The sequence below is a fragment of the Callospermophilus lateralis genome, chromosome 10 (assembly GCF_048772815.1).
Source record: "Callospermophilus lateralis isolate mCalLat2 chromosome 10, mCalLat2.hap1, whole genome shotgun sequence".
Lineage (NCBI taxonomy): Eukaryota > Metazoa > Chordata > Mammalia > Rodentia > Sciuridae > Callospermophilus > Callospermophilus lateralis.
Genome location: NC_135314.1, coordinates 102,749,725 through 102,771,631, shown reverse-complemented (window position 1 = coordinate 102,771,631; position 21,907 = coordinate 102,749,725). Strand labels below are relative to the sequence as shown.

At 38.1% G+C, this 21,907-nt stretch overlaps 1 long non-coding RNA gene and 1 pseudogene across 1 annotated transcript in view; both read left to right on the top strand.

Annotated features, from left to right (window-relative positions):
• LOC143408639 (uncharacterized) overlaps nucleotides 1–19,702 on the top strand; it is a 34,199-nt gene extending 14,497 nt beyond the window's left edge. Inside the window, exons 2-3 of the long non-coding RNA XR_013092509.1 lie at nucleotides 11,151–11,254; nucleotides 19,621–19,702. This is a non-coding gene — a long non-coding RNA (uncharacterized LOC143408639). The remainder of the gene's footprint in view (nucleotides 1–11,150; nucleotides 11,255–19,620) is intronic.
• LOC143408698 (glutathione S-transferase Mu 1 pseudogene) lies at nucleotides 15,223–15,785 on the top strand (annotated as a pseudogene).
• Nucleotides 19,703–21,907: the final 2,205 nt, after the last annotated feature.

The window sequence follows — 21,907 nt, the reverse complement described above, 5'->3', positions numbered from 1 at the left end:
CTCTTGTGAATTGTGCTGCTATAAATGGGTATGCATGTATAATTATAGCATGATGATTTTAATCCTTTAGGATAAATACTAAGAAGTAGAAGAGCTGGGTCGAATGGTGGTTCCATGCCCAGTCTTTTGAGGAGCCTCTGTATGGATTTCCTTAATGGTCATAGTAATTTACAATCCCACTGACAGTGTAAAAACGTTCCTTTTTGTCTACATCCTTTCCAGCACTTATTTGTATTCTTGTTGATTGCCATTCTGACTAGTGTGAGATGAAATCTCAGTGTAGTTTTGATTTACATTTCCCTAATTGTTAATAATGTTGAATATTTTTTAAATGTATTTGTTGGCCATTTGTATTTCTTCTTTTGAGCAGTATCTGTTTAATTCATTTGCCCACTTATTAATTGGGTTATTTGATTTTTGGTGTAAAGTTTTTTGAGGTCTTTATATATTCTAGATATTAATCCTCTGTCAGAAGAGTAGCTCGCAAAGATTTTCTCCCTTTCTGGGTGTTCTTTTTTTTTCACATTTCTAATTGTTTCTTTTGCTGTGCAGAAGCTTTTTAATTTTATGCTGTCCCATTTATTAACTCTTGGCATTATTTCCTGAGCTTTAGGGGTCCTATTGAGAAAACTAGAGTATTGACTCTACATTTTCTTCTAGGAGTTTCATTGTTTCTGGTCTAATTCTGAGCTCTTTGATTCATGTTTGAGTTGATTTTTTGTTCAGGAGAAGAGATAAGGATCTAGTTTCATTCTTGTACATATGGATGACCAGTTGTCCCAGCATTATTTGTTAAAAAGACTTTCTTTTCTCCAATGTATATTTTGTTACTTTTGTCAAAGATCAGATGACTGGAGATATGTGGGTTTGTCTCTGTGTCTTCTATTTTATCCCACTGGTCTATATGTCTGTTTTTAGGCCAGTACCAGGCAGTTTTTGTTACTATAGCTATGTAGTATAATTTGAAGTTAGCTAAATTTCTATATTAGAGAAAGTTAAAATAACTATTGATTTAAACAATATTATGTTTATTCTTTTAAATCCATCATCTTTATGGATGCTTTCAGTATTGCTTCTTTGGCTTAGAATTGTTTCTATTATTCTGGGTCTTTTATTCTTTCAAAAGAATTTTAGCACTTTTTCCCCTAGTTCTGTAAAGAATGTCATTGATATTTTGATGGAGATTGCATTGAATCTGTATATTGCTTTTGGTAATATGGCCATTTTAACAATACTAATTCTGTCTATCCATGATCACGAGGAGTCTTTCCTTATTCTAGGGTCTTCTTCAATTTCTCTCTTCAATGTCCTTTAGTTTTCATTTTAGAGGTCTTTTACTCCTTGGTTAGATTTATTCCTCGTTTTTTTTTTTTTTTTTTGGCTACTGTGAATGGGCTTGTTTTCCTGATTTCTTTCTTAGCAGATTCATTGTTAGTATATATGATAGCTATTGATTTTATAAGCCGCTACTTTGCTGATTTTAAAAAATTAGATCTAGCAGTTTTCTGGTGGAGTTCTTTGGATCTTCTAACTGTAGGTTGATGAAAGCTGACCCATAAAAATATAATCAGATGTGATCTCCTGACAGTTCTTTATTTCCTGCACAATCTCATGTGAAGATGTGTTTATCTGTGAGTGTTTTCGTTGGATATTTCCTGCAATTCTGCCTAAACTTGTCAAGTCTTTAGAGAGTTAGATATTTAGTATATAGTCAATATCATCATTTCTCATTGAAAGAAATTGTGGGAACAAGCTCACATTTATACTGACACTTAGGAAATTCTTTGTTTTGCAAGGGCTGGGACTACTGTCTGTGTAGGCATCCTCTTTATCTAAGAGTGAGGAGGAAGGGCCTTTTTCTAGTGCTTACTCTGGCATTGAAGATTCAGTGCTATTGAAGTTACAGGAGTGAGAGCTAAATTATAAGAAGAAAACATAATACAAATGAAGGAGGTAAGAAGTACCAGAGATTTAGTCAGAAAGTGACTTATTTAATGAAAAACCTCTTTCTGTAATTCTTAACAGTGGGGCCTCACCAGGTTGTTTCTTGAAGTCTGTCTCAAGATATTATAGTATTTATTAAATAAATAAATTTTAAAGAAGCTGTCAAAATAAAAGGTAGGGAAAGGATAATGTGTGTTAACAGTCAGTATTATTTTAGATGTCTTCTTAATTTCCATTATATTAATCATGTTGGAAATAAAAATTCTGTATTCTTTTCTTGGCTTCTATTTGTTTATGGTTAATTTTCAATTTAAATTAACTATCAAATAAAAATTGAATCTTGATTTTTTAAAAACATATTTTTAGTTGTAGATGGACACAATACCTTTATTTTATTTGTTTTTATTTCTATGTGGTGCCGGGGATCAAACCCAGTAGCCTCATGCATGCTAGGCAAGCGCTCTACCACTGAGCCACAACCCTGGCCCAGGATCTTGGTTTCTTTGCAAGTAAAGAAAGAAACCAAAACATAGAACTTTCTGTTCACATTCCAAGATCTTTGAAGAGTAATAAAGTTTCTGTCTTCCAGTTTTACTTTCATAGTCATCAAGACACCCCACTCCCAGGAGAAGACTTCATGTGACATATGAGGCTTGATTATAATCAGTTTCTATGCTAAAATGTCTTGAAAAATCTTTGGAGAGGAAAGACCTTTTTCATCAAAGTTAAACTGATTGATTTATAAATGTGAAATATGAGAAATTGGGGTAGGAATGGGGAAAGTAGAAGTGCAATGATAAAAAAATATCAGTAGCACTTGAAAAATATGTTGGCACCATGCTGTGGGTCATTGTAAACCATTTTCAAGTCTTTATCTGAAATAAGAATCTTTGACAACAAGAACAAGCTTTCAGGAGTATTTCAGAAAGGCCAAAGCTAAATCACTAGATTAGAGAAAAGTAAAATAACTATTGATTTGAATATTATTATGTTTACTCTTTTAAATCCATCACCTTTATCAGCAAAAATTCATACAGCTTGAACCAGGTTTTCTCATTTCAGTTTAAGAGATCGAAAGCCACTCTTATGTCTAGATTTATCTATGGTTACCATGGAAATGACTCGCTTTGTGTCAAGATGTACGCAGACATCCCAGAAGGGCAAAAAAAGTTCGGCTATTGAATTCTTCAAAGTCCCTGTGAGGTAAAGGGAGACCTAAAGCTCCTGACATTTTGGTTCAGATGGGGCTGTGATGCTTGGATGCGAAGGGGAGGGGTTGCCTGTCTGCATGTGATGACACTCCTTTGCACTGTTGCTTTCACCTTATACACACATTAGTGTCAGCTGCTGGGCAGTCATTCTATTCAATTTCCAATAGCTTTCTCCAATTTCCAATAGCTATTATAACCTGTATACAGTAGTCTCAGAATTCTAAAGCACATATAAGTTTACTAAAAGTAAATGTAGGGAGAAATGAGAGGAAATAAAAATATATACTGATGCCTGGGAAGGCTGAGTTTTTGGATCTCATTAAATGGTTCAGGATTTTTCTTTTTACCCTAAGGTATGCATGCACTCAGCATGGTTCCCCTGCTTTTCCCTGGAGCGCATCACAAAATCTCTATATTTCCCTTCTTCTGCCTTCTCACCCAGTCTCTTTCATGTACTCTCAAACACCCCAGCACTAAATTTATATTTAAAATGAAAAATTTGTGCCAAATTTATATTCTATTAGATAATGTATTTGATGTAAGGGTTTTAATGTAAAGTATGTGAATCAATAGATTATCTCAAACCTTTAAGTAAAATAGATGCTACAAAATAATATGCCCTGTTACATATGGCTCTGAGTGCAGCATAGGATACTTTCTTGTACTACTGGTGGTGTATAGAATTCTAAAAAAAATACCTAAAAATTCTACTTTTAGCAGAGCAGTGAAGGACCATTGTCTCTGGTCCTTTGTGATGTCTGAAACTATCACTTGAAATAATGTTCTTTCAGCTCTGTGTCCTCTTTGTGTTCTGCCTAGCTAGAAATGGGATCATAATAGATCTTTATACCACAGCTAGTGAAGGCTCTAAGAGAGCATGCACTTACATAATATTTTGCCAGATACTGTTATGGGAGGAATCACCAATGAATATGGAGTGACAATTCTTTATTTTAGAAAAGGAAAACCAGATTAATTATGTATATATAGTCATAGAACTAGTTGATGGATTCCTGGAGGATCTGGACGTTATCTAACTATTTCTGTCTTCCTAGCATATTAAATTACTAAATAAATTCTTTAGTGAATGAACTGGGGAAAGTAAGGCTCAAATTTTAGACCACTATTATTTCTGTTTGGGGGAAAATAGAGCTTCTCAGCTCCTTTGTAATAAACATACATTAAATCAAAGGATTTCTGTTCCTGGTGCCACTCTTGAACCTGGAACCAGGGTGTGAAGCCTCACTTTTATTGCAATTGTACATTCCCTGTCCTGATCTTATGGCTTCTTGTGCAAGGTTTTTGTATTTCTAAGTTTCCTGTGCCCTTCTCTGGTTTAGGCCCTGTTGATTTCTTTGCTGGAAAATTATATTAGCGTGTCCAGGTTTTAAATAGTTAAATAAAAATTATGAGATGCTGTTCTTTTGGTCTGAGCTCTTGCACCAGGCCTCACTAGACCATACCCAACCAGAGCAGAGTCACTCATGTGAGGTGCCTCATAACCACACTGAGCTCAGAAATAGGAGATTCTTTCAAATAATAGGAGATTCACAGCAAAGTATCTCAGTCAAACTAAATCAGTATGTTAAAAAAATTCTCCTGCTTTAGCCCTGTAAGGAAAGAAACCTTGAAATGATCAATTCACTTTATGTTTCTTGTTTTTTGCTTTCTTCTTGTTCTGTTTCCCCTACAAAGCCCACCCTCTCTGCTTACTTACCAAAGTGTCATTCAATTTCATAGACGGGATGTAGCCTGATTCATGAATTACTAAAGCAAAACAAAAATAAAACAAACAGCAACAACAACAACAACAAAAAAAAAAACAAACCAATTAGATCTTTAAACATAATTTGTTGAATTTTATTCTTTTGACAAAGCTGATCATTCTGCTTTCAGACAATTCTCATGCTATTGGGCTATTACTATATAATGCATTAATTATACTATGCTTGCAGAAAAGCCTTGATCTAATGGTCTTTGACCCATTGGATCCAGTTGAACTTCTTTCCTTGGCATTACAAACCTCCTGTTCTCCTCTAACCAACTTTTCTGGGCTTATCTATAGACACTAACATAAAACCTACATTCTCGACAAGCTAGTTGTTTAATAGCATTTCCTCATGCCTGAGGAGATGGTATGAGAAATTTTGTTAGATTGTGAGCTTCTCTTCACCACCTGAAGATGGAGATGTATCTTGTACACACTGGAACTGATTCCTCAACACAGTCAATACTCCCGTGGAGATGCTCACCAGAACGCCAATTTCTGTTCCTTAATGGTGTGCATGCAGGATTTGGTTGTAGAACTATCCCTGATGCTGAAGCCTGGGGCAAGAGGATGTGAAAAGAGGACCAAGGCATGAAAGTGGTGGGGAAGCATGAGAAAGTTTGTGCTGAAGGCATATTTTATCTGTTTAAACTTTCTGGAAAGGTCAGTTGCTGTGTGTAATCCTGATGTTTGCTGGGTTAGTGAAATGGCATGTTTGCAATTTGACATACGATGGGAGAGAAATGCAACCAGGGTTCAAACTAACGACAAGGAGAGGACTCAGGTAGGTGGAACCCATTGAAAAGTAGCACACAGGTGACCAGGTTGAAAGATGGGAGACATGAACCAGGCCGATGACCAGCTTTCCTGGAAGGGAGATAAGGATACTGCTCGCTATGGTCTGAATGTTTCCCCCCAAATCACATGTTGAAACTTAATCTTCGTTGTGGTGGTATTAGTAGATGGGGCCTTTTAGAAAGTGATTAAATCAGGAGGGCTCTGCCTTCACAAATGGATTAATGCCTAATTAAAAGGATGATGGGAACTAGCTTAGATCCCTTTTGTTCCTCCTCTCTTGGCCATGTGAGATCACAGGATTCATTTCCTTTTTTGTCATTCTGTCTCTTCCACTATGTGAGGACATGTAAATGGCACCATCTATGAGGAGAAGGATTTCACCAGACACTGTACCTGACAGTGTCTTGTTCTGGGACTGCTCAGCTTCTAGATGGCAAAAAATAAGTTTCCATTCTTTATACATTTCCCATTATCAGCTATTTTGTCATAGCAACACAAATGAACCAAGACAGATACTTTGATAGAATACAGAGGCTTGTCAGGGATTGCAGGAGGCTAAGGCCTCAACCATGGGCAAAAACTGGTCTTAAAATTTTTACATATGAGTTAAATTATCTCAGGGTCTGAGGAAGTTTGACCATTGCTTTCACAAGTATGTGTATGTTTCTTTAGAAGTAGACTAAACGAAGAAGGTTGTAGATGATGCTGTGTCTTTCTCCAGCCATACACTAAAGCGCCTTATAAAAAGGGGCTACTAATTCTAGGGCCACAACTGTAAGTCCATGACAGCTCTGATTTCAAACATGCTGTTGATTCTCCCTGAAATTGCATTCACATTTGCAATGGCTTGTGCTTTTATTTGTGGTGCCCAAAACATACCTGCTTTCTATTATAGCACTGTCCTAGAATTTTCTTTGAATACAAATAGAGCTCTTCTCCTTCACCTTCTCTCATTCTCTCTCTCTCTCTCTCTCTTTTTTTTTTTTTTGCTACTTTTCACATTGCTTCTTGAGAACTTCTCTCTCTCTCTCTCTCTCTCTCTCTCTCTCTCTCTCTCTCTCTCTTTCCACTTTGCCAGGGGGTCAGCCCTCAGAATCAAATAAAAAGTGAAGCTTCCTGCAGGGCTCTGGGACTCAGAGGCATAAGAATTCTTTTATTTTCAGCTAAGGGTTTCATACCACAATTGTAAGAAGCTTTAAATGTAGGAATTCAAATGTCTCCGGAGAAATTTTCATTTATGGTGGAAGGAATGTCAGGAGGTATCAAATAGTTGTCACTAAGAATAGCATATTTTCTAGCTCTAAAAATTCTTTTCAAAGCAAATATGTACATTTGATACCTGCAAGTTTTGAATGTGCAAATATTGACTCAACAGATGGATGAGCCCAACTTGAACATGCTGGTTTTTTTTTTTTTTTTTCCTCAAGGGTGGGTCTATTATTACTGTGACTAAGGGTTATGTGTTTTTTTCCTCCCCAGCTGGTGAATTTTCTAGAATGGAATGGTTTCATGCTCTTGTCTCCAGAATACATAATATTTGTATTCACAAATTTTTATCACCCAGGACCCCCTTTTGCAAGTTTTATGGCTTAAGCTCAATACTTGGTCTTACCTTTGTGATTTCTTTAATGACAAGGACTTCTTAAGTTCTATTGATGACTTATACTAGGTCAATTCGATGGGAATCTCCAAGTTGTTTTATTTATTTGCTTTTCAGTATTTTTTCATTTTAGAGCTGGTGACAAAACTGCCCTTGTGTCAGCAAAGAACCTTGACTGATGGAATTTCAAAATGCTTTCAGAGTTATTTCTGGAGATAAACAAATAAGGAGAAAATGTCTGTTGAATCCTAAACTGTAAAACTAGTATACCTGCATGAAGTCACAAACTCTAATTCAGTAAACAGTTGTTCTTTAGTAGGATGTATGAAACAAGGTTCTCATGGTTAAATCATTTACATCAATTGTCATTATCGGGAGTGCTATGACAGAAAAACACAAAGTTGCTACCTTTAAGACAAAGAGCAGACAAATCAGTAGTACAGCATAATTTTCGACAAAGACCATAAAAATTATCTTCAAAAATATTAATTACATTCTGAGGCATCTTTAAATGCAAGATTTTAATCTATGTTGTATTCATGTTATTGGTACTAGTTATGTATACAGGCTATCAGTTTCTTGAAACTCACAAGAAACTCCCTCATCTCTGAAAGAGCTTGGCCACAAGGCCCCACAGGTTTTGAGTGATGTCTCTGTGATTCCCTAAAAGCTGCATCCCTGCCAGGGGAAGATACTGTTGAGTGAGTTTTAGCAGAGGTGTTGATGTCCTTGTACATCTGGGTCATAGGGACTGGCACTGCACACATTTCCTGGTTTATGCTTCTAAAACATATTTTGTCTTGAAGATCTTGGGTCCAAACAGGTAATAGCAATCTATTTGAATTAGTTGTGTTTTTAATCAAATTTTAAAGATATTATGTGTGCAAATACAGGATTACAAGAAACCTGTACCTGCCCTCCATGGTAAGCAACACTGTGGTATTAGCCTCCTTTTACAGATGTACACAGGGAGACCAGAAGAGACTAAGGGATTTTGCTCAAGGTCAAACTTCAGTTTTTACATTTCTTATTTCTTCTGATGGTTAGCTATGATTGTCATGGGAAGGTTTCTCAGAGCTTGGAATTCCTGGCAGTGATTCTTAAAATCAATTCCTGGAATATTATTTTTGGAATGAACTGGGGCTGTGGAAATTTTGGAGGTTAAAGAGAGGAACTGCAGTTTATTGAAATGATGTCTTACCTATGTGACAGCCTCATGTTGCCCCCTTATGGAATGTCTGGTATTTACAGATTTTTTTTTTTTTTTTTTTTGCTGAATTAGGCTTTCATTAAACCAAGACAAATAAAACAAAATTTATCACTTTAGCTTTTCACAGGAAAACATGTTATTTTACCGCTTTTATATATTATTGAAATTTAGGCAAACTGAAGGAAAATTGATTATAAACAGAAAATTTGGGGGCGGGGTAGGCTGGCGCTGGGTGCAGTGGTGCATTCCTGTTATCCCAGCAACTAGAGAGGCTGAGGTAGGAGGATCACAAGTTTGAAACTAGCCTCAACAGTGTAATGAGACACTCAGCAACTTAGTGAGACTCTGTCTTAAAAAATAAAAAGGACTGGGGTAGTGATAAAGCACCCCTGAGTTCCTTCTCAGTATCAAAAACAAAAACAAAAACAATAAAAGAAAAAAAAAGGAAAACTTTTCTATGCATATTTATTTCTACACTTCATAGCTTCCTTCACTCACATCCATAGCACTGACAGGTCTGCACAGTTAAAGTGAAATGTATCTAACAAAGTGGGATGATGGTCTTTTAATTTTCATGTGTGAAATGTTTAAAAATTTGCTTAAGTATTTTTTTAAAGTGGGTTTGGATTTCAGCTCTGCTACTTGGTGGCTGTATTACCTCAGGTAAGACTCCTAATTCTCTGAGTCTCAGTATCTTCCTTTGTAAAATTGTGGAGCTTTTGAACCAATTCCTGGTATAGAGGATGTCTGCAAAATAAAAGTAGTGATAGTAACCAGTGGGTTTTAAGTCCTCAGTGTTTAAGTGAGGAGATTGTACTAATGAGCTCAGAGGCCCTCTCACGTCCTTCCATCTCTCCCATCAAAGCAGGACACAGGAAGGAACATGCATCATGGACAGTGTTTTCATTGCCTCCGTCGTGGGAAGTTCTTTCCTTCCCACAGCACCTGTTAGGAGCAAGCACTTTGCTAACTGGTGTTGCTGGTTTGGGCCACAGTTTCTGAGAACTCTGGGGAGATAAATGCAAGGGGAGGTGGGCAGCAGGGGTTCTTGTTAGCAGACCCTTTCCAGCGGTGTGAAACTGGTCTGCCCTTAGGTACAGTAAGGACCACATGCCCCAGAGGTGCTCACACTCTGAAGACAGACTGAACAGGGGAATAGGAGCTGGTAGTATGCAGTGAAAAGCAATTGCAGGGAGATATGGAGGTAGGACACTAACCAGTGGTTAAGAATGGCCTGGGAATTCTGTCTATTTAACAGGCTCAACTTCACTCTCACCAGACTCTTTGATGAACAAAGCAGGACATTAGTTAAAGTGGTTAAAACAGATTTTATTCATAACTACTAATAGTAAAGAGCTGAGCTTTCCAATTTGTGCAAAAATGACTGGGTGTTTTAATCTTATATTTTTCCAACAAGTTCTTATGGTTTATGTCTAAAAGTTACCTATGAAATCTTGCAATATGTTTACATTGTCTATGAAGTATTTTATAGCCCTATTGAGGTATAACTGATATATAAAATTTCACACATATAGTGTGTGTATGTCTTTAATGAGTTTGAATATATGATACATCCATGGTACCATCATCACATTAAATACATTCATCTCCTCAAAGGGAGAGAGTGGGGAAGGGGAAAGAAGGAAAAGAGAGTGAGAGCGAGAGAGAGGGAGGGAGAGAGAGAGAGAGAGAGAGAGAGAGAGAGAGAGAGAGATTAGAATGGGGCTCAAATGAAAATTTGTGGAAGGTTGGTCAATGCAAAGGTAACTAGGCCAGCTGTGTCCACTAGCTGGCCATTATTAAAGTTAGGCTTCTATCCTGATGATTGCATTTCAAAGGATGTCTTTTAGGTGTTTGAAAAAGAAAGATCCTCCTGAGTTGTGGAAGAGACAAATACATCAAAAGATTCACAACAGTAAGCCATTTTTGATAAAAGAATAAGGACTCATAATGCTAAGCCATTTTTAGTAAAAACGCTAAGAAAATGAGGTCAGAAAGCACAGAAAATTCTCCTGGTGGTGTTGAGCTTTTTTGCCAGGCATTTTAGTGGGGGCTGGAGGTATCATAGAAATGCAGGCTTATATTTCTAGGAGCCAAACCAGAATTTGGTTCTCTAGGAGTGGAGAGTTGTCTAGTTTTTACCATGAGGCCCACTCTGACAATATAACCCTCAGAGGTCTCATTTGTCAGCTTTGTCGGCATTTAGAAATTTGTAGAAAGTGAATAGTTTCATTTACTTGTTTCACACTTATTCATTGGGAGCCTTCAAGATTCAGGGAAACCTAGGGCTGTTTGTATTATTCCCTAGTTGTTTTATTTATCTTAGCTTAATTCAATAGTTAACTTCTTTGAGATGAGACATTTATTCTTTTGTCTTCCATACAGTATGTAATTTAGCACAACCCAATAAATACTCAGTTAAAGTTTTAAAATATAATTGAACAATAAAAATAAGAAAGGTAAAGAAAAATACTTTGAAATACAATTTGAGAAATTTGGACGTTGAGTGGAGACGAAAAGGAAAATGTCATTTTATCTTTTATTATGGGTTCTGGAAAATTTGATTTTAAAAAATCACTTATTAAAAATGAAAGTTTGAGGAAACTATCATTTTTGTAGGTTCAGAGAGGTAAATTCAAACAACGATCTTCTCCTGGAATTAATCGTGGAGGATAATTAAGTTGAAGTGGACAGAGTTGTAACTTCCAAGGCTCAATCAGAAGGTATGTACTTCTGTCACAAAAGAGGTGTCTCTGAAGAAGGGTCTGAGGAGTTTCTGGAGAGAAGGAGGACCAGCGGGATTCTTTTTTTTTTTTTTATTAGTTGTTCAAAACATTACAAAGTTCTCAACATATCATATTTTATACATTTGATTCAAGCGGATTATGAACTCCCATTTTTACCCTATATACATATTGCAGATTCACATCGGTTACACATCCACTTTTTTACATACTGCCATACTAGTGTCTGTTGTATTCTGCTACCTTTCCTATCTTCTACTATCCTCCCTCTCCTTCCCTCCCCTCCCCTCCCTTCCCATCTTCTCTCCCTACCCTATCTACTGTAATTCATTTCTCTCTCTTGTTTGTTTTTTCCCCTTTCCCCTCACTTCCTCTTATCTGTAATTTTGTATAACAATGAGGGTCTCCTTCCTTTACCATGCAATTTCCCTTCTCTCTCTTTCCCTCCCCCCCTCTCATCCCTGTTTAGTGGTGATCTTCAGAAGACATAAAGGAGGAAATCAAAAAATTCTTAGAGACAAATGAAAATACAGACACAACATATCGGAATCTATGGGACACAATGAGACCAGCGGGATTCTTGTTTTACATGACAGAAAACACTTTCAAAGCATGTGCCAGTCAGAAGTCTAGATTGAGTTTTATTTGGGAAAGTAGACACTTATTCAAGGGAAAATGGGGGCATTCTCAAGAGAGATGCCTTTGAGGGCAAAGCAAGAAATACACATTCAAGAGAGAACATAGACCAGCTCCAGAAAGAGAGATGAGGTTTTGGGGTTCCAGGTTCTATTTTAAAGAAAACTTGGTGAATTGCGGGTATGGAAAGGCAAGTAGGAATGATGTCAGTCCAGTGATCTCAAGACAGTTTTTGGTGTACTGATCATTCTCAGGATACTCGGACTGTAGGGTCTCCATTGTCTGATCAGTAGGTGGTACAGGAAAGGCCCCTAAATTATAGGTTTCTCAAGATATCTCTATTTAATCCATCTATTTGAGGATTAATTAACAGTGCACAGGTATATTTACAGATTGCCCAAGAATATGGGAGTAACAGGTCTGCATGGGAGACCGGTTAGGGAGGAAGAGGCTGGAAAATTATGCAGAACTTCTGACTTAAAATATTTTCCCCTTGTTCTTCCTTTCTGTTTTCTTATTTCTTCTATCATGCCTTACTTCCTGGTCTGGAACTTAAGTCCTTTGATTTCAGAGGAGCAAGTCAAAAGAGGTCTCCAAAGTGGGAAGTCTGGACTGGAGCCCCAGTGCATAAGATGAGGTTTGAGGACAAATCTTTGAAGGTCCAGATCTCTACCCTTCAGGGACTGAGACTTTGATACCAGAAGACATATTTCACCGGCTTGTATTTATTTTTTTGGTTCCCAGGAGGAAGTAACTATAATTCACCCTATGGGCCATGTTAATATCTCCTTATAATTTTGAAGTCTTCTAAAAATATTTGTTGTTTGCTCCTTAAAGCACTAGAAAGGAATGAATCTGGGATGCAACTGGAGAGGTGACATTAAAACTTTTTTTCTGTGTCTGATTTAACATAACTGAAAATAGTAAAAATTTCTACTAGTTTAACCTGTACCCAAAGCCCAAAAATAGGTACAAAGAATTTTATTCCTGGATGCCAGGAATATTCTGAGATCCTGCCAGCTCTGCGGCAAACGGAGGGGGTGGTTCTTGGATGACAGGCTCCTCTGGAGGGAGGCCAGGCTGCAGCTGGCTGAGTTGTAATGTTTTCATCTGAGGTGTTGGCATGAGGACTTCCACCACTGTTCCTCACTGCTATTTTTCTAAAGGAAGGCCAAGGTTGGATAAGGGTCAAAGCTGGCACAGTACTGATGTTAGAAGCGGTAAGACACAGGGATGCTTTTACAAAGATGCATGCATTTTATTTAGCAGTCTTTCTCCCTAAAATATTCCTATTATGTCTTCTATTTCAGTGGTTCGACATCCATCTATTCCATCCTGCCCCCCACACTCCCAAAGTAATTTTAGCAATATCAGGAGGCATTTTTGATTGTCCCAATTAAGGGAGGGAATGCTATTGGAATCAAGTGGGTAGGGGCAAGGGTTGCTGCCAAGCATCTTACAATGCACAGGCAGCCCCTCACAGCAAAGAATTATCCAGCTCAAAATGTCAACAGTTCCAAAGTTGGGAAGCCCCATTTTTGTATTCAAAGAGAAGAAAATCAGTTCCTTGCTCTGTGCACCAATGGATATCTTGCTATTCAATGAGTGGTTCCCAGACTCCAGCATCACTTGGTAGTTTGTGAAAAATAGACTTTCAGGCCCCACTCTAGCCACATGGGATCAGAATCTGGGATAGTAGGGGATAGGAAAGGTAGCAGAATACAACAGTCACTAATATGCCATTATGTAAAAAGGTGAGTGTGTAACCGATGTGATTCTGCAATATGTATTTGGGGTAAAAATGGGAGTTCATAACCCAATTGAGTCAAATGTATGAAAGATGATTTATCATGAGCTTTGTAATGTTTGGAACAACCAATAAAAAAAAAAAAAAAGAATCTGCATTTTACCGAGGTCTCCAGATGATTCCTATGCATGTTCAATTCTGAGAAGTACCAATACCATTTGGTGAGAATTATTTGAGACAAGGCAGGGAGACTATCAGGTGACCACATCAATAGGATACAGTCCTGGCCAGACTGGATGTGTTTAAATTCACAAAAACTCACTTGTTCTCTATTTGGTCCCACATTTTCATTGAAGTTTCTTGCACTTTTTTTGTTATCTTTCCCTCTCTCCCTCCCTCCCTCTCTTTCTGCCTGCCTGGCTTCCTTTCTTCCTCTCCCAGTTTCTTTACTATATCAAATCTGTATCCATTTACCTTCATCCCATATGTGCATAGCTTTTTTCTAGGTTTTTAATTTAGAGTCCCCTCATGATACACCGCCCCAAGAGGCAACACTTACCTCTTTAATTAAAGGAAATTGCCCTAGAGGGAAAAGTGGGTAGAATCTGGAAGGAAAGCCATACTTTCTGAAACCTGATAACACAATTAAATTCAACCTTCCTGCACTGAGCTTTCAGTGGTAAGATATTAAAAAGGAAGGCAATAAAACTCATCCAATACTAATTTAATCAGAAGCCTATGCAATCAGTCTCTTTGATATACCTTTTGTCAACACAGCTTTGGGTTTTGAATAGGCAATCTAAAATCCTGGGAATTTACCATATTGACATCAGCAAATTTTCTGCTGAACTTAGGTATAATAATAAAACTGATTAAAAATAAAATTTAGGCTACACACCATGTCAATGTATTGTAAATTTTTGAAGTCCTTTAGATATTTTATTTAGCCATCTTCTCTCTCTCTTTTTTTAAAATCTTTTGCTTGTATTGGGTTCACCATCTGTTAGCTCCATGTTTTTTTTTTTTTTCTACAGAAAATATGAGCTAAAATTTTCAAGTATTAAAACAAACTTTAATTCAACTTGATAAACATTTACCAAACATCTATTGCCTATGAAATGCTGGAATAAGAAGTTTAGAAGATAAAAAAGATCCAGATATAATTTTGCCTTCCTTTGTGGTCTGGGATATATGAGTCTATGTGTGTGTGTGTGTTTCCACGCATTTGTGCATTTGAATATGGTACGATATATGAAAATTTGCAAAAGTTTGTTCCTGGCAAGTATATAAAATAGGTATCAAAAAGAGCTATAGGAAATTATAGAGAAATATTCATTTCTTTATTGTATAAAATAAGATTTTGAAATAAAAAGAAAACGATTGGGAAGTTTCTAGGTGCTGAAAAGCCATGGTTTTCTCAGTGATAGTTTACATCTTGGTTAACACTTCCATTAGGTTGAGTCAGCTCATCTGCAACATTAGTACCATGCCCATGATACTGGGTTGTTGTGTATTCCATGTGTATCAGGATACATGTGTATTAAACTATGTTAAGAGACACAGGATGGGGGACACTCCTGACTATAACAGAAGCCAGTGGCTAAATGAGAAATTCAAGCTGGGCTTGGACTTTCCCAATTTGCCCTACTTAATTGACAAGGCTTACTAAATCACCCAGAGCAATGCCACCCTGGGCTGCATTACCTGCAAGCACAGCCTATATGGGGAAACTGAAGAGCAGAACCAGGCTATGGGCATCTCCAATCAGCTGTCCAGAGTCTGCTGTAGCCCAGATTTTGAGACACTGAGGCCAGAGTGCTTGGAGGGCCTCCCAGAGAAGATGAAAGGAAGGCAATAAAACTCATCCCATACTAATTTAACAGTCCCTAGGGAAGTGGCCATGGTTTGTTGGTGACAGGATCACCTGTGTTTTCTCACTTATGATATCCTTGATGTGCACCATATATTTTACCCCAAGTGCCTGGATGAGTTTTGAACATTTTGGACATTAGTTCCCTCTTTGAGAGCTTGAAGAATATCTCTGCCTATATGAAGTCCAGCTGCTTCCTCCCAAGACCTATATACTCAAAGGTGGCCACTTGGGGCAACAGGTCAGGCCAGGAGTGAGGAGTCTGTTCTCTTCCTGCTGCCCAAGGTCCTGGGGAGTGGCCAGACCTCGTGAAGCTCTTCATTCTTTCTCCTTCTTTCCAGTTCTGCATCACATCCAAGGCCTTATTGCCCTCTTTTCTCCCACTAATCCTGAGAAAGGAATTTGGAGATACAGAAAAAGAAAGAGTGACTGAGTCCTCACAAGAGAAGCCCTAAAATACCCATGAGGCTTTGAAATCCAAAATGAGTACTCCTGAGCAACTCAGCCCACGTCCTTTACCCATTCCAATGACCCAGCCTCTCGCCTGCAGATAGTCACATGAGAGAAATGCACAATTGCTAGAGAAATTGATATGAAATTGTGTAACTCTATCCTGGCTCCATATCTAGTCCAGCCCCTAGCTATGATTCCTCTATAAATATTCATACCATATACCAAGGGGCTGCTGTCTGTCCCTCTGGAGATGACATGTGTCCTCCCTTGAATGTGTACTCCTTGCTTTCCTCCAAAAGCTTCTCATGCTCAAGATGGTTGACATTTTCCATTTAATGTGTATTTCTTACTTTACTCCCACACATGTTTCTCTTGAGATATCCTGCATTCCCCCATGAATGTGTATCTGCTTTCCTAAATAAATATGTTTGTGTCTCTGAAAAAATTACACCAGGTTTAAGGGATGTTTATATAAGAGGCTTCAGTAGGCCTGAGAATCTGAGAAAATTACCTCTTCTATGTTTGTTTCCCCAGAATTTCTTTGGTACCAACAGCTTTTTAAACTCATCTGATCTTTCCATAATAACACTTTCTTTTTTCCCCTTTGAAATTCTAGTGGTGCCAAAGCAGAGATTTATTCTTAGTGTGGATCTAAGTCATACATGGAAGACAATGAAACTGTTATGCACGTGTTGAAAAGAACCTGCTAAAAACAAGATGTAATGGGTACTTTATCAATTTAGGTGAATAAATTTTATCTTGCTTAGAAAAGACTTTTTAAAATAATGCTTCTAAAAGTCATTATGCAAATTTCTTCACCTGAAATCTACTTGAGGGTTTAATAATAAGACTTTAGAAATAAGCTCCAACTTTCCCCTGAGATCTAATCAATATGCAAAAAGACACACACTATTTTGAAATGACAAATAATGGGGAAGTTATTCTTTTTGCTCATTCTCTGTGACCTTGCAAATGACTATTTGTGCCAAAAATTACGTAATTATTTGGATGACTTCCTAAAGAAATTAAAATGAAATTGAGTCATACTAAAGCCTTATTCAATTAGGCAATTGTACTTACAGATTCATTTTTAAAAGAAGCTAGATAAAACTGGTTTTATGTGATAAGTTTTATAGGGCAGGGCTCATCTTTTGAAACTGAGGGTGTATCCCTCCTATATGATGTTAAAGATTATTCATATAATTAAGGATGGGTGCTAACTATCACATAAAACAATTCTACTTTATTAATAGTGCTTGCCTTGGATTTTCCAAACATACTTTTATTTGCCCCAAATTCTGTGAGTCATTGGCTTTCTGAATTGAATACTCTGCACACTTCCTCACCCATGGCTTTTCTACAGCCTCCAGTCCCATACTGCAGTCTTGCTTTAAGGTTGATAATAAAACTTGGAGACATGGTTAGGTGATTGTTTTATTTGTGTATGAGATAATTAAAAGACTTCTTTGGGATGCTGAAGGTGTACTGATAATTTAGGGGGGTAAGTTCCTCTTAAAAAGGAGTTCAAAAATTCTTTTTTTGAGAAAATAGACATAAAGAAATAATATTTTAGAAAATACTGAAGAGATATATTCTGGTTTTTTTTTTTTTTTTTTTAACCAAGGATTGAACTAAGGAGTTCTTAACCACTGAGCTACATCCCCAGCCCTTTTTTGGATTTTATTTAGAGACAGGGTTTCCTGAGTTCCTTATGTCCTAGCTAAGTTGCTGAGGCTGGGTTTGAACTCACAATCCTTCTGCCTCAGCCTCCTGAGTTGCTGGATTATAGAGTGTGCCACTATGCCCGGTTAAGAGATGTATTTTTGTTTTGTTATGGTATCTATCATGTTTTCTTCTTCTTCTAGTTGGCTTCAAGCTTGAATCACAAACCCTGAGGTCAAATTCTGTAGGGAAGAAGAGAGTGGTTCCCATCAGGACAGAGAAGTTAGTAGCACCCTACCTGGGCTGGTGTATCACTAGCATTCTGCTAGGTTAGTCCTGGCTAGAAAAAAATGATAAAGAGGAGAGGTTATCCTTGTGGGAAGAAGGAGGTAAGAGAATCAGAGAGAGCAGATGGTGAGATGAGATGTCTACATGTACCTCATTAGACCAAAGTGCTGAAAGTGAAGATATTTGAGGTAGGGTGAGGTTACAGGGGAAAGAAGAGTGCCTTTGGCTTTACTTCCTTCTTTAGAGGAAGAAATCTCCCAGAGAGATTCTCACCATAACAATGTGGGCAACCTCAAGATCAGATGAGGTTGAGGACCTAATTCCTCAGAATACCCTCTAGAGTCTTCTAGATGTTTCTTCAATACTATAGAAAACCATTTAGATAGCTAATGGTACTGGTGGGTGAACTTATAGGATTCATATTAATGTATGTGGGACAGAGCAAAGTAACATTCCAAGCAAAAACAGTGCAAATAGAATGGAAATTGATTTGGTATCAATAAGGCTGACAAACTCCTGATCCATCTGAGAAAAACTTGACAGTTCCTTAGGCCTACACTGAACATCAGATACCAGCTGGGGGTTCCAGTGACCAGGGAGAGAAGCTAGAAAGCAAGGAATGTGGAATGTGTATCTGGCACCCACTGCCATTCTCTCAGCTGCCATCTTGAAGAGAAGCCGGAGAAATGGAGAAAATGTAGAAAGCTTAGCCTTCCTAGAAAGCCTGGATTACCAAAGATGCTTTTGTTAAATGGAGTGTGCAAATTGGATTGTATTTGTACTTTTTTTTTTTTTTTGAGGAGTGTGATCCACAAGAAATATAAAGAGTTGTGGAAAATGGGCAGAGGAGTTTCTATGCACAACTGAGCGCTGGGAGGTGAGACTAAAAGGAGGCCATGCAGTGTGGCGCACTTCTTTGGGGCCTCTGGATGTCATGGACATAACTAAGTTCTTTTTAGAGTTTCAAGAATTTCTTCCTCGGGCTGGGGATGTGGCTCAAGTGGTAGCGCGCTCGTCTGGCATGCGTGTGGCCTGGGCTCGATCCTCAGCACCACATACAAACAAAGATGTTGTTTCTGCCAAAAACTAAAAAATAAATATTAAAAAATTCTCTCTCTCTCTCTTTACAAAAAAAAAAAAAAAAAAAAAAGAATTTCTTTCTTTTATATTTTCTTTGTTTTTACCCAGGGATTGAATCCAGTGGCACTTAACCAAGGAGCCACATCTTCAGCCCTTTATTGTATTTTATTTAGAGACAGGGACTTGATAAGTCGCTGAGGGCCTTGGTAAATTGCTGAGGCTGGCTTTGAACTCAAGATCCTTCTGCTTTGGCCCCCCACCGAGCCGCTGGGATTACAGGCGTGAAACACTGTGCCCAGCTTTGAGTTTCAAGAATTTCCAAGTTGAAACCATATAGTAAATTTAGAATGGTAGATGATAAGTATACCATAATTGTATGATTGCCTTTAATTAAGAGTTTTGCCATAAAAAGCTCTGTTCTGTAAGCTTGGGGAGCCAACTCCCTGTGATAGGATGATGAAGATGCTGCATGGATTTGGGGTTCCTTAAATGAAGCCTTAAAAAGAGCTGGAGAAGCTGCCCTGGCTCCTCCGCTATCCTCTGCAGCATGCTTGCTATCTGTCTCATTCTGTCTCCGAGCTGACTCTTGCTCCCTTCTCTTGTGTTCAGGGGCCCTTTGTTCCTGGTCAGAGCAGCTGATGGGACTGCTTGGACCTGGTGACCCAGACAAGGACCTCTTGGATGAATTGTCTAACATGTAAGTTGCTGCAATCATCCTTGACCAGAGCTCTAACCACTTCCCAAGAGGAAAGTCTATTTCTTCTATTATACCTGCCCCAAGAGTCAAGAGGGTTATCAAAGTCAGAACAAATGATTTTCATTTGTTCCTTTCAGTTTGTTCTTCAATGATGCATTGGAAAGCCACATGTCCAGTTTTCCAGGGAACTGTCATTTCTCTCTCCTTCTAAATGATTTTCACTTTTCTATTATTAAGGATAAGAATGGAAACACAGTATATTTCATTCTGGACTGAAAGTTCGTTTGGTGGGCCAGAGTCTGTGGCAAGGAAGTGCTCCTGGATCAGATGCACTTCCCTGCCCGTTCCTCAAGACCTTGACTAGAGGCTCCTTGGATACTGTTAGAAGTCAGGGCTGGGAGGTGACTGGTGGCCTAGGGAAGGGTGGGGCCTCACTCCAGCTCTGCCTTGCGCAGTTTTTCAGAATCAGTTCTGTGGACATTTGGGCTGGATTATCCTCTTTCTTGGGGACAGTCCTGTGCATTGTGTGATATTGAGTAGCATCTCTGGTCTCCACTCAATCAGTGCCAATAACACCTTCTTAGTGGCGACAATAAAAAATATCTCCAGATGCCCAAGTGCTGTCCCCATGTGAGAAATTCTGGCCTAAGTGAACAGATGCCTACGTCTGCTCACTTCTCCATTTGTTTTGACATGTGGAGAATGGAAGATTGCATTGCCCTATGGGAACAGTGGCAGGTGGGTGGGGGACAAAGATGGAAGAAATCTGTGGGGCTGGGGATCAAACCTAGGGCCTTGTACCTGCTGGGCTTGCATGTGCTAGCCAAATTCTCTACCACTGAGCTACACCCCCAGCCTCTAAACAAAACTTCTGGAGGAATTACTGTTCACTGTTTTTCAGTGTTGTAGTTATGTTTGTTAAAGTACTTTTGATGTGTTCAGTACCTTCATTGTTAGAGATGTAAGATATTAATAATGAAGCATCTTAGTATGGGTTTTGGGGAACTCTGTACTATCTTTATTGTGTTTCTGTAAATCTAAAATTAGTCTAAAATAAAATATTTATTTTTTTAAAAACAACCTTCATGAAGGGCTTCCAAACTCCACTGTATCCTGTGAGAGATTGTTAATAAATTTATGCTATTCAAACCTCACACCTTTTTTCTTCCTCCAATGAAAGGTGTGGCATGGAATAGGTTGAAGTAACATAATGCTAACTAAATACTGCTAACTGAGCAGATAAAGATATAGATGAGAAAGAAAGGGCAGCTTTGTTGAAAAATGCCTCTTTAGAAACTCAAGGGAAAAAGAATTGCAAATGTTTGCCAGGTATAGATTGATGGCAGTGGGAATATAGGTATTTGTAATAAGAAGACATTTTACTGAGGAGGATAATAGAATATCTAAAAAATAATGCAAGTTTGTGAGCCTGTCATCTTAAGTTACACTGAGGGACTTATAAAAACAGTGAAGAAAATTCCCCTAAATAGCAGTTGGATTGAAATATCTATTTTAGGTGTAAATAAATAAATCCTTTCCACACACTCTCCTGTCCCCCAGCTGTGAAAACTAGTATCTTTCATGATTCTGAGCAAGAGTGAGCGGAGGGCATTTTTTTTGTTGTTGTTGTTGTTGTTTGTTTTGTTTTGTTTTGGTACTGGGAATTGAACCTGGTGGTGCTCTACCATTGAGCCACATCCCTAGCCCTTTTCATTTTGAGACAGGGTCTCACTAAGTTGCCCAGGCTGGCCTTGAACTTGTGATCCTCCCGCCTCAGTCTTCTGAGTAGCTGCGATTATAGGTGTCAGCCACTGTGTCTAGCTGGATGTCATTTTTAAGAAGGTAATTAATTTGTAAGATGTTGTCAATAAAAATAAGAACAAAGTGAGATATAGGATAGTTTGTCCCACTGTGGAATGACTTTTATGTGCTAAACTGTGCTTGGCACACAGCATTTAGTGAGCAAATAATTGAATCATATTTCTTCATGGTATAAGAGAGAGTTAATTTCCTGAAACAAGCCTCATTTGTTCTAACTATTTTCCTGATATATCTTGCTGTGGCTAGTTCTGTGACCTAAGTACCTATGTGGGTATACCATGGTTTGGAGTGTTTTGCCAACATTTAAAACAGTTGCCAAATGAAATATAGGATCCCTAGTTAAGTTTGAATTTCAGGTAAACAAAATTGTTTTAATAT